Consider the following 15933-nt stretch of genomic DNA (forward strand, 5'->3'; position numbering starts at 1 on the left):
TTATCTCATAGGGGGCTTAAATGCAGATGACCAACCAGTTGGGTTTCTCAGACTTAATTGGAAAGATCGCAACCCTCCTTTACAGGGAGGATCCTCTACACTGGAAGCCTACTTAGCAGTACCCACAGCTGAACCAAATTGGGACCCCAATGAGGGAGGAACACACTTATTAGGGCACTGCTTTTTGGTGCATCTTGGCAGGGCTTTGAAAGGAGAACCAAAGCAATAGAGTTTGAACAAAATTCAAGAAATTCAGCAAAAAAAGCAAATGAAGACACTTCCAAATTTTTGGAAGAGATTTATCAGGCCTACAGACATTATACTAATGCAGATTCCAGGGCCCCTGAAAACATTAGAATGGTAAATTTGATCATTTTTGGGCAAAGTGCCTCAGGTATCGGGAGAAAATTGCAAAGATTAGATGATGCATTTGGAATGAACCCTTCTCAATGGGCAGATTTGCTTTTAAAGTGTTGAGCAGGGAACAACAACAGAAGAAAGAAGATGCAAAATGAAATGAAATGCCGCTTTTTTGGCAGTGACATTGGATTCCCAGTGACCTGAAGAGAGGGAAGCCACCACGGAAGAGGAACAATGCACTTACTGTAAGGAAGAAGAACATTGGAAAACAGATTGCCCTAGTCTAAATCATAGGAAGAAAAACAATAAAACATGAGAGCCTCTCATATGGTAGAAAGATAGAAACACTCTGAATGAAGAGGCCCAGGGGCTCCCTTGGACTTGAGGTGCCTATTCCCTACAGGAGCCCTGGGTGAAATTGAGTGAGGAATGAGCTGATGAACAGTTTGATGGACCTCACCCTGAAGTTTTTCACTAGAACAGCTTGACATCAGAGTCTCACCAGAACACACTTTAAGCCTACAGGTGATGCTCATGAAAACCCCAGGAAAAGAGACAGAGCTCTTTCCCCCAGAGGTCTAGGAAAAGGTAAGACCAGAGTATGTGCTAACTGCACCCCAGGGAAGGCCAAAAACACATGGCCAATAGGAATCCCATTAAAAGAGAATGCTGGGACACCTAATCTAAAACCATACGCTCTGAGGCAAGAGGATCACTTCTCCCACAGATTGATTTGTCTAAATACCAGCCAGTGTATTCAGAAAGGACAAAGAAGGCCAAGAGCTGATTTCACTTAGATCACACCTTGCCAGGCTGGGAATGTAGTGCACAGTTGGTTTGATCCCTGAGGTGATCTGGGACACTGTGCTGCAGCACATTCATAATAGTACCCATTATGGGAGAGATGCCACCTTACAGTGGACTCAAACATATCATGGGGCCTAACCTACAAAAGACTATCCAGCGAGTCACTCAGAATTGCATGATTTGTGCTAAAAATAATGCAAAGGCTGCTGTTGAACCTCCCCAGATGGGGACCCAATACAGAGAAACTTGCACCACTGAGGACTGGATGCAAATGTCTTGAGCTGTAGGAAATTTCAGATACCTGTTAATGATTGTGGACACTTTTTTCAGGATGTGTGGAAGCATATCCCACCGGGGCAGAAAGACTCTGAAGAGTATGCCTGGGTCTTGGACGAACTGAAAGCTGAACATGAGTATGGTTTCACCATTGACATCTCCCTGTGGAAATTGGAGACCAGCAAGTACTATGTGACCATCATTGATGCCCCAGGACACAGAGACTTGATCAAAAACATGATTATAGGTACATCTCAGGCTGACTGTGCTGTCCTGATTGTTGCTACTGGTGTTGATGAATTTGAAGTAGGTATCTCCAAGAATGGGCAAATCCATGAGCGTGCCCTTCTGGCTAACACTCTGGGTGTGAAACAACTAATTGATGGAGTTAACAACAAAATGGGTTCCACTGAGCCACTCTACAGCCGGAAGAGATATCAGGGAATTGTTAAGGAAGTCAGCACCTACATTAAGAAAATTGGTTACAACCCTGACACAGCATTTGTGCCAATTTCTGGCTGGAATGGTGACGACATGCTGGAGCCAAGTGCTAACATGCCTTATTCAAGGGATGGAAAGCCACCCATAAAGATGACAATGCCAGTGGAATTATGCTGCTTGAAGTTCTTTATTGCATCTTGCCACCAACTCGTCCAACTGACCAGCCCTTGCGTCTGCCCCTCCAGGGTGTCTACATAATTGGTGGTATTGGTACTATCCCTGTGGGTCTACTGGAGTCTGGTGTTCTCAAAACCTGGCATGGTGGTCACCTTTGTACCAGTCAACTTTACAACTGAAGTAAAGTCTGTTGAAATGCACCATGAAGCTTTGAGTAAAGCCCTTCCTGGGGACAATGTGGGCTTCAGTGTCAAGAAGGTGCCTGTCAAAATGTTCATCATGGCAACATGGCTGGTGACAGCAAAAATGACCCACCGTTGGAAGCAGCTGGCTTCACAGCTCAGGTGACTATCTTGAACCATCCAGGCCAAATCGGTGCTGGATATGTCCCTGTGCTGGATTGTCACACAGCTCACATTGCTTGCAAGTTTGCTGAGCTGAAGGAGAAGATTGATCGTCATCCTGGGATAAAGCTGAAAGATGACCCCAAATTCTTGAAATCTGGTGATGCTGCCATTGTTGGTATGGTTCCTGGAAAGCCCATGTATGTTGAGAGCTTCTGACTATTTTCTTCTGGGTCGTTTTTCTGTTCTTGACATGACTGACTGTTGCTGTGGGTGTCTTCAAAGCAGTAGACAAGAAGGCAGCTGGAGCTGGCAAAGTCACCAAGTTTGCCCAGAAAGCTCAGAAGGCTAAATGAATATTATCCCCAATACCTGCCACTCCAGTCTTAATCAGTTGTGGAGTAACGGTCTCAGAACTGTTTGTCTCAATTGGTCATTTAAGTTTAATAGTAAGACTGGTTAATGATAACAATGCATCGTAAAGCCTTCAGAAGGAAAGGAGAACGTTTTGTGGACCATTTGTTTTGTGTGTGCCAGTTTTAAGTTTTTAACATCAGTACCTTTTAATTGGTTAAAGCCCATCTTAAGGAAATTATCCCCTGATTTGGATTAAGGCATTGGAATTACATTCATCCTGGAGACCACAATCAACAGAAAAACTGAGAAAATAAATACTAATTTAACTTGGGATAAGGCCTTGTCAGTTGTTCTGTTACAGATCCATGGTTCCCAGAGCAGGCTTAAATTAAGCCCCTTTGAAATATTGTATGATAGGCCATTCCAGGTGTCTGCCCAGGCAAGAGAATCTATAAATTCTCTAAAAGACCTAGCAGTTGACAATTATGTTAAAACTTGGGGCACTATACTAACATATATACATACATATATATATTATAACATATATAACGTATATATACACATGAGTTTGCCTCCAACAGGTCTGCCTATCTGACTGAAGTAAATGGTGATTTCATTATAGCTGGAGAAGGGTCAGATCAACCTATTTCCTTAATTTTGTCCAAATACTAACATCCTGTGCCACTTATATGTATTGGGAACTGGAACTAAAACCCCAAGTTCAGTTACAAATTAGACAACAAAGTGCTAAGGGTTTTTATCAGGTTCAAATAGCTGTAGATAGAAAAGGAAAGCGGATTTTACTACTGACTAAAGTCTCTAAGGCAGCAGTCCTCAACCTTTTCGGTACCAGGGACTGGTTTCGTGGAAGACAATTTTTCCACAGACTGGGGAGGAGGATGGTTTCGGAATGATTCTAACACATTACATTTATTGTGCACTTTATTTCTATTGTTATTACATTGTAATATATAATGAAATAATTATACAACTCACCATAATGCAGAATCGGTGGGAGCCCCAAGCTTGTTTTCCTGCAACTAGATGGTCCCATCTGGGGGTGATGGGAGACTGACACCCGAAGTGTTTTGTTTGTCTAGTCTACTCTGTAATCTTTTGGTTGCTGTCACTTCAGAAGACGCTACTTCACAAAGATAGGATGTTGGAAATGGAAACAGGCTTTTCAGGGCTTTTGTGGCAATCTCAGGATATCCTGCCTTGACTTTAATCCAGAACGTATGGAGATTTGAAGTTATCTCAAATATACTTTTAAGGGCACCGTCATTTGCAATCTCAAGCAGTTGATCCTTTTCTAGCACGGACAAAGTCAATTCACCTGGCTTATTCGCAAATGGGTCGTGGATCCATTCCTTCCCAGTTTGGGGGTCTTACTTCTTGGGAAGTAGTGCTCAAACTCTTTTGAAAGCTGAAATAGGTGATCATGCATCAGCTGGGAGAAAGAAGGCCCTGGCTCAGTCTCTTTCAAAATCTCTGCTAATGTTTGAAACATGTCAAAAATCCCAATGTTCACCTGTCGTCCCCATAATTCTAGTTTGGCTTTGAATGCAGCCACTTTATCTGCCAACTTGAACACAGTTGTCGTTTTCCCCTGAAGTGACAGATAGAGCTCATTGAGCAGGTTGAATATGTCACACAAGTAAGCAAGTTTTGCAACCCATTCTGTGTCACTGAAATGTGCTGCCAGTGGTGACTCTTTCTAAAAGAAGTCTCTAGAGCAGCTCTCATAACTCAAAAACTCTGACCAGTGATCTACCTTTAGAAAGCCATCTCACTTCTGTGTGTAAGAGAAGACGTGTGTGCTCTATGTCCATCTCCTCACAGAGCTGTGCAAACAGATGTGAGTTAAGGGCAAGTACTTTAATGTGGTTGATAATTTTAATCACATCCTGCAAAATGCTGTTAAGTTCAGGTGACATTTTTCGGCTAGCCAGCATTTCTCTATGGATGACACAGTGCATAGACTCACATTCAGAAGCGACCTCTTTGACCCGAGTAGTGAAACCAGAAAGCTGTCCGCTCATGGCAGCTGCTCCGTCCATGCATATACTGACACAAAATGACCAATTCAGTTTTCCTGATATGTAATCATTCAAGGACTTGAATAGTTCTACAGCTGTGGTGTTGGTTGGCAACAAAAGTGCGCATAACATATCCTCATGCATATCGTCCTGAAAAATATATTGCACAAAAACAAGCATTGTTGCCTTGTTGTCAACATCGGTAGACTTGTCAACCTGGATTGTGTACCACAGTGACTCATTAATCCTCTCTAACAATTGTGCCTCAATATCCTCTGGTATTTCATCAATTCCTCTAGTTATGGTGCTAGCTGAAGGAGGAACACGTACTACCTTTTGAACTGCAGCCTCTCCTAAAAGTTCACGACAAATGTCCTTAGCAGCAGGCAGGATCAACTCTTCACCAATAGTAAACGGCTTCTTAGCTTTAGCAATGCAGTTAGCCACTAAGAATCATGCTCTCAGTGCAGTCACATTTGATGAAGTGGTAGCCTTTAATAATTGCTTCTGTTCTTCATGTTAACATTTTTTTCTTTTGAAAAATTCCAGAGGCTTGTCTTTTAATGCAGGGTGCTTGGTCTCCATGTGGCGAAGCAGTTTTGAAGGTTTCATGGCTTCATTGGATAGCCAGTTGCCACATATTATTCAAAGTGGGCTTGGAGAATGTGAATCACCTGTTGCAATGAACCCGTAATTTAGGTAGGACTCTTGGTATTTTCTTTTTCTTTTTTTAAAATATTTATTTATTTTCCTTATTTTTTCTGGCTGTGTCAGGTCTTAGTTGCGGCACACAGGATCTTTGTTGAGGCATGTGGGACCTTTTTTTTTCATCACGGCGTGCAGTCTGCTTGGTTTTCTCTCTAGTTGTGGTGCTTGGGCTTCTCTCTAGTTGCGGCGCATAGGCTTCTCCCTAGTTGTGGCATGCAGGTTTTCTCTCTCTAGTTGTGGCACGCAGGCTCCAGGGCACGTAGGCTCTGTAGCTGTGGTGTGGAGCTTCCAGAGCACGTGGGCTCTGTAGTTTGTGGCACACAGGCTCTCTAGTTGGTGTGCGTGAGCTCAGTAGTTGGGGTGCATGGAGTTTTTGCCCCATAGCATGTGGGATCTTAGTTCCCCAACCAGGATTGAACCCACATCCCTTGCATTGGAATGTAGATTCTTTATCACTGGACCAACAGGGAAGTCCCTTGGTATTTTCTTTCTTTTTATTGGGGGGGGGGGTTAAACTTTTTTTTTTAAGTTTTTATTTTTTTGGTATTTTCTTTAAATGCAGCTTTATTTTTGTTGGCAGTCTTAGAGTCTTCTGCTGTCTCATCATTGAGTCTTTCCCTGTTTTCAAAGAAGCTCTCCAGCACCTTTTGTTTTTTTACTCATTTTGGCTAGGATTAGCTTGTGGACTTACCAAAACTGTGACTGAGACAGTGCACAGGGCAGGAAAGAGGTGCAGACGGAAATGGTAAATAAAATAATGGGCAGGCCATGTGTGGACTAAAATAAGTGTCAGATTCTGACTTAAAGGCTGCCACCAGATGCAGCTGTACAATTGAAGTACATCAACTCACTCGCCACTATAAAGCCTGCCACCAGATGCAGCTTAATTGTCACTTGCCACTCACTGATAGGGTTTTGATATGAATCTGCAAGCAATTGATTTATTATGGTCTCTGTGCAGTCAAACCTCTCTGCTAATGACAATCTGTAATTGTAACTGCTCCCCTGTGCTAGCATCACTGCCTCGGCTCCACCTCAGATCATCAGGCATTACATTCTCATAAGGAGCGCGCAACCTAGATTCCTTGCATGTGCAGTTCACAGTAGGGTTCGCACTCCTATGAGAACCTAATGGCACCGCTGACCTGACAGGAAGCAGAGCTCAGGCAGTAATGCGAGCGATGGGGAGCAGCTGTAAATACAGATGAACTTTGCTTGCTTGCCTGCCACTCACATCCTGCTGTGTGGCCCGGTTCCTAACAGGCCACGGACTGGTACTGGTCTGTGACCTGGGGGTTGGGGACCCCTGCTCTAAGGAATAATTATCACCCCTGTTCAGTAGGAAGTAGCTAGAGCAGTCTTCATCCCTTTCCCCACAAGATTATGGAATGGACATTGACAGTGGGGATTTGTAATAGAGAAGAATCTTTGTACTCTATTACAAGTTAATCACTAAAGGGATGTTGCCTATAAGTTTAACTATACATAATGGCCCATCTCTGGGAACCCTGTCTCCCAGGTAATGAGCATTAAGCTAAAATACCATTCTTTAGCACACAGGAAACATCCTGACTAGGCCCACATGTGAATGACTGCAGGAAGAATGAAATTAAGACATTCCCTCTGGAAGGTGACCAGAACCAGGAAATGTTTGGCTTTACTCCCTCCCCTTTTATATAAAAGAAACTTGAATTCTAACTGAGACAAGATGGTTCTTTGAGACATGAGTCTACCATCTTCTTGGTCTGCTGGCTTTCTGAATAAAGTCGCTATTCCTTGCCCCAACAACTTGTTTCTCAATTTATTGGCCTCTCGTGTGGCAAGCAGTCTGAACTTGGTCTTGGCAACACTTTACTTGGATATTCTTCTACATATCTTTGCATGACTTCCTCTTTCCTACCATTCAGATTTTTGTTTAAAATTTCTCTTCTGAGTGGCCTTCTTAGACTTTTTAAAAAAATTAATTAATTTTATTTTATTTATTTTTGGCTGCATTGGGTCTCTGTTGCTGCACATGGGCTTTATCTAGTTGCAACGAGTGAGGGCTATTCTTCGCTGCGGTGTGCGGGCTTCTCATTGTGGTGACTTCTGTTGTGGAGCACAGGCTCTAGGCTTGTGGGCTTCAGTAGTTGTGGCACGTGGGCTCAGTAGTTGTGGCTCATGGGCTCTAGAGTGCAGGCTCAGTAGTTGTGGCGCACGAGCTTAGTTGCTCTGCGGCATGTGGGATCTTCCCGGACCAGGGCTCGAACCCGTGTCCCCTGCATTGGCAGGCAGATTCTTAACCACTGTACCACCAGGGAAGCCCCTTGGACTTTTCTATACAAAATAGGAATCATTCACCCATCATTGTCTATTTCTTTAGCATTATTTTATTGTCTTCATAACTCTCATCATGAAAAGAAATTATGTAATTCATGTATTTATACTTACTTGACTAGCTCTCCCACTAGCTGAAGGCTCCAAGGGAGCAGGGTGTTTTTTTCATTGTTGCATTGTTTTTCATGGCTGAATCCCTGTGGTGTAGGAAAGCACCTGGCATGTGGTAGAGGGTCATTAAATATTGTTGCATGAATGAACAAATAAATGAATAAAATGAATGTGCTCAGCTCCAAGTAGATCTTGTGAAAATCTTTGCTTCTTTCCCTTCTGGCAACCCATTAAAGACAATCAAGAGTTTTAAGTTCAATAGTTTTCCAAGAATATGTGCATTTAAAAAGGATTGTCTAAGAGGCAATGTCAAACCATAACCTAGTCGAATGACTGTCTAATGCGGGCATTCAGAGCCTGTGCCTAATTGATATTTTTTTTAATATAAAAGAATTTTTTTAATGTGGATCAAATTTGTCTATCTACTTCTATTTTTATGGTTTTCATATGTACAGACAACAACTAGATAGAAACTATTTTAAAAACCTTAAAGTTTCTTTAATAATAGCAAAAGACATAAAATATATACAGAAAACTTAACTAGAAATGTAGATAAACTATACCAAGAGAACTGTAAAACTCACTTGATAAACACACAGTGTAAACTTTTCTAATTGATAGTTTTGAGCAGAGGTATTAACCCTTGTCTTCACACACCAGCTAACTGCTAAGCTGTGTCAACACTAAGAGTCATAAAGGATGACAATGTTAAATTTTAACTGATCCTGGAAAACGGTGAAGGTTAAGAAATCCCCTCTACATTTGTCTTCTGGAAATTGGCTTACTGCAAAATATCACCTTTCTTCTTATGACTTAGATAAGACTCATGGATTCCCCGTTTGTTTACCTATGACAAGGCCAGACACAGTCCCTTCAAATTCCCATTCTTTGTCTCATAAGTATTTAGCTGAACTACTTGTCCCTATTGATCAATGGGAACAAAATACTTGTTAGCAAATGATTTTGCACTTCTCTCCTTCCCCTAAGTGCCTGCCTGAACCTTGCCCCTCACTCAAGTCGGCACACAGCCTCTTCTGAGAATGCACCAGGCTCAGGGTGAAACATTCTCTAATCTACTATCTGATCATGCCACCCTTTCACCCTGCCTCCGCACACTTGGTTCTTCCCAACCCTGTTTATGACTATCACTTTGCCTAACTCTTGAGACTTTTGCAGATCTTAGGGTCACAGTGCTCTCACTACAACAATCCCTCCCCCTCCCACCTTGCAATAATCTCTTTCATAATAAAGTCTCTCCTTAATAGGTCTGAATTTGTTGTTATCTAACAAAGACTAAGAATATTGCTTTTTGATGATGGGTTATGGAGGGAAGTGCTTTGGTCAAACACTCATAGCTGAGACAATATAGTGCTTTATTACAACACCACTCTTACACATTCTCTAGATTCTTTAGTTACTTTAATAGTATCTCTATATCAGGGTTGCTGTGAGGACTAAAGATCTAAACACACATACATAGAAAGAGTGTTGTTGTTGACACCTTCCTTCTCTGACGCCCACCATTCCATAATGATGTCTTTGGGTTTTACCTTTCAAATATGTTTGCTATTTCTCCATCTCCACTGCCATTGCTCTTTATAACTGCTTGCCATCTATCTACTCTTGTCAAGATTACTGCAGTGATCTGCTCACCGATCTCTTCATATTCCTTTTTATCCCACCCTAGTCTCTTCACCACAGCTAAAGCAATGGTACTAAAAAGCAAATCTGAGCAGGTCACTGAACTATGTTCAGCACTTTTGTAGGTGGCAGTATAAATTTTTGGAAGTATAATTTAGATTTATTTTTCCTCTTAGTTTTCTCCCTTTCCGTTTTTTTTTTCCCCCTGTTGAAAAGGGAGCTAATTCTGGGCTTTTTTTCTTCAGAGGAGGTTTGTGGCATGGCTCCCTGTATTTTTGTTTTTGTTTCCCCAAAAGTCCCATTGAAGAGACTCTAAGAGGAATTCTGGCAGCTTTGAGAAGAGAGGGAGTGTCTATGAGAGAAACTTGGTGAAGAATTCCTACTCCCCCCACACTCGCCCTCCTGCCCTGGACAAAATAAAATACAATAAAAGACCTGGGGAGGGGAGAGTTGACAGAGGTCTAGGGATTCCAAAATCTCTAGGGCAGTTGAGCTGGGCTCTATAGCAGAGAGCTGGTATCAAAGGGCTGAGGCCAAGGAAGTACCTGGGCAAAGCCAGTGCTGGTGGGCAGCGTGCGGCTGTTGTCAGAAGCAAAATGGTGTCCTGCATGTGGATCTGGAGTCGGAACAACTTGGATTCCCATCCAGCTTTTGCACTAACCAACTCTAAAAGTTATTTCACCTCTTTTGTTTTATAACCTTGAATTAATTTAATTTTTTAATTTTTTTAATGTTTAAATTTTTATATGATTTTTAAAGCTTACTTTCCATTCACAGTTATTACAGAATATTGGCTATATTCTCCATGGTTTTTTGTTCTTTTAAAAATAAATTTATTTATTTATTTATTTTTGGCTGCATTGGATCTTTGTTGCTGTGCACGGGCTTTCTCTAGTTGTGGCGAGCGGGGCTACTCTTTCGTTGCAGTGCACAGGCTTCTCATTACGGTGGCTTCTCGTTGCGGAGCATGGGCTCTAGGCGTGCGGGCTTCAGTAGCTGTGGCACATGGGCTCAGTAGTTGTGGCTCACGGGCTCTAGAGCGCAGGCTCAGTAGTTGTTGCACATGGGCTTAGTTGCTCCGCGGCATGTGGGATCTTCCCGGACCAGGGCTCGAACCCATGTCCCCTGCATTGGCAGGCGGATTCTTAACCACTGTGCCACCAGGGAAGCCCTTCATGGTTTTTTAATTTAATTTTTATTTTATATTGGAATACAGTTGAGTTACAGTATTGTATTAGTTTCAGGTGTACAGCAAAGTGATTCAGTTACACATATACATATATCTATTTTTTTTCAGATTCTTTTCCCATATAGGTTATTACAGAATATTGAGTAGGGTTCCTTGTGCTATACAGTAGGTCCTTGTTGATTATCTATTTTATATATAGTAGGGTATATATCTTAATCCCAAACTCCTAATTTATCCCTCCTACCCCAACCTTTCCACTTCGGTGACCATAAATTTGTTTTCGAAGTCTTTGAATCTGTTTCTGTTTTGTAAATAAGTTCATTTGTATCATTTTTTTAGATGCCACAGATAAGTGATATCATATGATATTTGCCTTTCTCTTTCTTACTTCACTTAGTATGATAATCTCTAGATCCATCCATATTGCTGCAAATGGCATTATTTCATTCTTTTTTACGGCTGAGTAATATTTCATTGTATATATGTACCACGTCTTCTTTATCCATTCCTCTGTCGATAGACATTTAGGTTGTTTCCATGGCTTGGCTATTGTGAATAGTGCTGCAGTGAACATTGGGGTGCATGTTCATTTCTTGAAAGAAATCTTTTTGAATTATGGTTTTCTCTGGATATATGCCCAGGAATGGGATTGCTGGACCATATGGTAGCTCTATTTTTAGTTTTTTAAGGAACCTCCATACTGTTCTGCATAGTGGCTGTACCAATTTACATTCCCACCAACAGTGTAGGAGGGTTCCCTTTTCTCCACACCCTGTCCAGCATTTATTGCTTGTAGATTTTTAATGATGGCCATTCTGACTGGTGTGAAGTGATACCTCATTGTAGTTTTGATTTGCATTTCTCTAGTAATTAGTGATGTTGAGCAGCTTTTCATGTGCTTTTTGGCCATCTGCATGTTTTCTTTGGAGAAATGTCTATTTAGATCTTCTGCACATTTTTTGATTGGGTTGTTTTTGTGATAATGAGCTGCATGAGCTCTTTGCAAATTTTGGAGATTAATCCCTTGTCGGTCGCATGGTTTGCAAATATTTTCTCCCATTCTGTGGGTTGTCTTTTTGTTTATGGTTTCCTTTGCTGTGCAAAAGCTTTTAAGTTTAATTAGGTCCCATTTGTTTCTTTTTGGTTTTATTTCCACTACTCCAGGAGGTGGATACAAAAAGATATTGCTGTGATTTATGTCAAAGTGTGTTCTACCTATGTTTTCCTCTAAGAGTTTTATTACCATCTGGTCTTACATTGAGGTCTTTAATTCATTTTGAGTTTTTGTATAAGGTGTTAGAGAATGTTCTAATTTCATTTTTTTAAAAAATAAATTTATTTATTTATTTATTTTTTCTGTGTTGGGTCTTCGTTTCTGTGCAAGGGCTTTCTCTAGTTGTGACGAGCGGGGGCCACTCTTCATCACGGTGCGCGGGCCTCTCACTATCGCGGCCTCTGTTGTTGTGGAGAACAGGCTCCAGACGCGCAGGCTCAGTAGTTGTGGCTCACGGGCCCAGTTGCTCCGCGGCATGTGGGATCTTCCCAGACCAGGGCTCGAACCCGTGTCCCCTGCATTGGCAGGCAGATTCTCAACCACTGCGCCACCAGGGAAGCTCTAATTTCATTTTTTACATGTGGTTTTCCAGTTTTCCCAGCACCACTTATTGAAGACTGCCTTTTCTCTCTTATATATTCTTGCCTCCTTTGTTGTAGATTAATTGACCCTAGTTGTATGGCTTTATTTCTTGGCTTTCTATCCTATTCCATTAATTTATATTTCTGTTTTTGTGCCAGTACCATACTGTGTTGATTATTGTAGCTTTGTAGTATAGTCTGAAGGCAGGGAGCCTGATTCCTCTGGCTCCATTTTTCTTTCTCAGGATTGTTTTGGCTATTCGGGTCTTTTGTGTTTCTATACAAATTTAAAGATTTCTTTGTTCTATTTCTGTGAAAAGTGCCATTGGTAGTTTCATAGGGATTGCATTGAATCTGTAGATTGTCTTGGGTAGTATGGTCATTCTGACAATATTGATTCTTCCAATCCAAGAACATGGTATATCTTTCTGTTTGTGTCTTCTTCAATTTCTTTCATCAGCATCTTATACTTTTCAGAGTGCAGGTCTTTTGCCTCTTTAGGTAGGATTATTCCTAGGTATTTTATTCTTTTTGATGTGATGGTACATGGGCTTGTTTCCTTAATTTCTCTTTCTGATCTTTCACTGCTAGTGTATAGGCATGCAAGAGATTTCTTTGTATTAATTTTGTATCCTTCAACTTTACCGAATTCATTGATGAGCTCTAGTAGTTTTCTGGTAGCATCTTTACTTTCCATTTACAGTTATTACAGAATATTTACTACATTCTGCACATTATACAATACACCCTTGAGCTTATCTTACACCCAATAGATTATACCTGTCACTCTCACCCTTCTATTCCCCACTTCCACTCCCCATTTGTAACCATGTGTTTGTTCTTTATATCTATGAGTCGGCTTCTTTTTTGTTTTATTCACTAGTCTGTTGTATTTTTTAGATTCCATGTATAAGTGATATCATACAGTATTTGTCTTTCTCTTTCTGACTAATTTCACTTAGCATAATGCCTTCCAAGTGCATCCATGTTGTTGCAAATGGCAAAATTTAGTTCTTTTTTATGGCTGAGTAGTATTCCATTATATATATATATATATATATATATATCACAACTTCTTCATCCATTCATCCATTTTTCTTGTGTGCTTTTTTTTCTGGAGTAATTTAAAGTTTTTATTTTCACAATCCACAAGTGCCATTTAGAAGTAACATGAGTATCTTAAATACACATCACACATATAAACATTTTAAGAAAGATCATTAATTTTTCTTCAGTAGCATTGTTTAATCAAAATAATAAAATAAATATACAATCAAATCTACATGAGTAATTATGCAAATATCACCCCACCTACACCAGTGAATACTTTTCCTTTCTTTTTTTTTTTCACAATTCACACACACACACTGTATTTTATTTTTACAAGAGATAAATAAACTGACATCAAGAATTGTAAATGGATGACCACAACAAAAGCAACAATGATTGCAATTACCAAACACAAAACACACTCATACTATGTCATAATATTGACATTCAGTCCAGTAATCCTCCACTGTAACAGCTCCTTTACTTTGCAGTGAAAACTGATTTGTATATTTTTTGCCTCTGAGTCCTTGTGGGATTTTTTTTTTTATTCAAACAGAAAGTCACAAAAATTATAATCATCCTCATCAGTTCACTCAGTCCCATGTAATTAATTTTTTTTTATCCTGATCTTTTGTTAGTACTTTTATGAATTCATCAGTTTTCCATTAGAGTTCTGAAAATGCTTATTCATTCAGTTCAGCAGTATAGTCAGTTACCAGAAACCTGTACTTGTCAGAGTCTTTTCCTTGAATTCCTTGAAGATGAAACACTTTTATAGGAAAATTTTTGCAAAAGCATCAGAATACACCTAGAACTGTCTGTAAATGAAAGAAGACTTTAAAATGACCATGGTTAAAGATTTGATGAAAGTTCATAATAATGTAATTGACAAGGAAATTTAGTTATGTCTGAGATATACATTTTAAAGTAATAGCTAGAATTATGACTTATAACATTATACCAGAACATATAAGATTTTTAGAAACTACATGTAATGCCTGAAACATTTATATTAACATATTTCCATACAAATCACCCAAAAAAAGTTTAGTATTACTTGTTTTCTTGGTTTGTTTGTTTGTTTGTTTATACTGCAGGTTCTTATTAATCATCAGTTTTATGCACAACAGTGTATACATGTCAATACCAATCGCCCAATTCAGCACACCACCATCCCCACCCCACCACGGTTTTCCCACCTTGGTGTCCATACGTTTGTTCTCTACATCTGTGTCTCAACTTCTGCCTTGGAAACCGGTTCATCTGTACCATTTTTCTAGGTTCCACATACATGCGTTAATATACGATATTTGTTTTTCTCTTTCTGACTTACTTCACTCTGTATGACAGTCTCTAGATCCATCCACATCTCAACAAATGACTCAATTTCGTTCCTTTTTATGGCTGAGTAATATTCCATTGTATACATGTACTACAACTTCTTTATCCATTCGTCTGTCGATGGGCATTTAGGTTGCTTCCATGACCTGGCTATTGTAAATAGTGCTGCAATGAACATTGGGGTGCATGTGTCTTTTTGAATTATGGTGTTCTCTGGGTATATGCCCAGTAGTGGGATTGCTGGATCATATGGTAATTCTATTTTTAGTTTTTTAAGGAACCTCCATACTGTTCTCCATAGTGGCTGTATCAATTTACATTCCCACTAACAGTGCAAGAGGGTTCCCTTTTCTCCACACCCTCTCCAGCATTTGTTGTTTGTAGATTTTCTGATGATGCCCATACTAACTGGTGTGAGGTGATCCCTCATTGTAGTTTTGATGTGCATTTCTCTGATAATGAGTGATGTTGAGCAGCTTTTCATCTGCTTCTAGGCCATCTGTATGTCTTCTTTGGAGAAATGTCTATTTAGGTCTTCTGCCCATTTTTGGATTGGGTTGTTTGTTTTTTTAATATTGAGCTGCATGAGCTGTTTATATATTTGGGAGATTAAACCTTTGTCTGTTGATTCATTTGTGAATATTTTCTCCCATTCTGAGGGTTGTCTTTTCATCTTGTTTATGGTTTCCTTTGCTGTGCAAAAGCTTTTAAGTTTCATTAGGTCCCATTTGTTTATTTTTGTTTTTATTTCCATTACTCTAGGAGGTGGATCAAAAAAGATCTTGCTGTGATTTATGTCAAAGAGTGTTCTTCCTATGTTTTCCTCTAAGAGTTTGATAGTGTCCGGTCTTACATTTAGGTCTCGAATCCATTTTGAGTTCATTTTTGTGTATGGTGTTAGGGAGTGTTCTAATTTCATTCTTTTACATGTAGCTGTCCAGTTTTCCCAGCACCACTTATTGAAGAGACTGTCTTTTCTCCATTGTATATCCTTGCCTCCTTTGTCATAGATTAGTTGACCATAGGTGCGTGGGTTTATCTCTGGGTTTTCTATCTTGTTCCATTGATCTATGTTTCTGTTTTTGTGCCACTACCATATTGTCTTGATTACTGTAGCTTTATAGTATAGTCTGAAGTCAGG

At 40.1% G+C, this 15933-nt stretch overlaps 1 pseudogene; it reads left to right on the forward strand.

Annotated features, from left to right (window-relative positions):
• The first annotated feature begins 449 nt into the window (after positions 1-449).
• Positions 450-2761, forward strand: LOC133087903 (elongation factor 1-alpha 1-like; annotated as a pseudogene).
• The last annotated feature ends 13172 nt before the right edge of the window (positions 2762-15933 follow it).

The sequence above is a fragment of the Eubalaena glacialis genome, chromosome 3, assembly GCF_028564815.1.
Source record: "Eubalaena glacialis isolate mEubGla1 chromosome 3, mEubGla1.1.hap2.+ XY, whole genome shotgun sequence".
Classification (NCBI taxonomy): Eukaryota; Metazoa; Chordata; class Mammalia; order Artiodactyla; family Balaenidae; genus Eubalaena; species Eubalaena glacialis.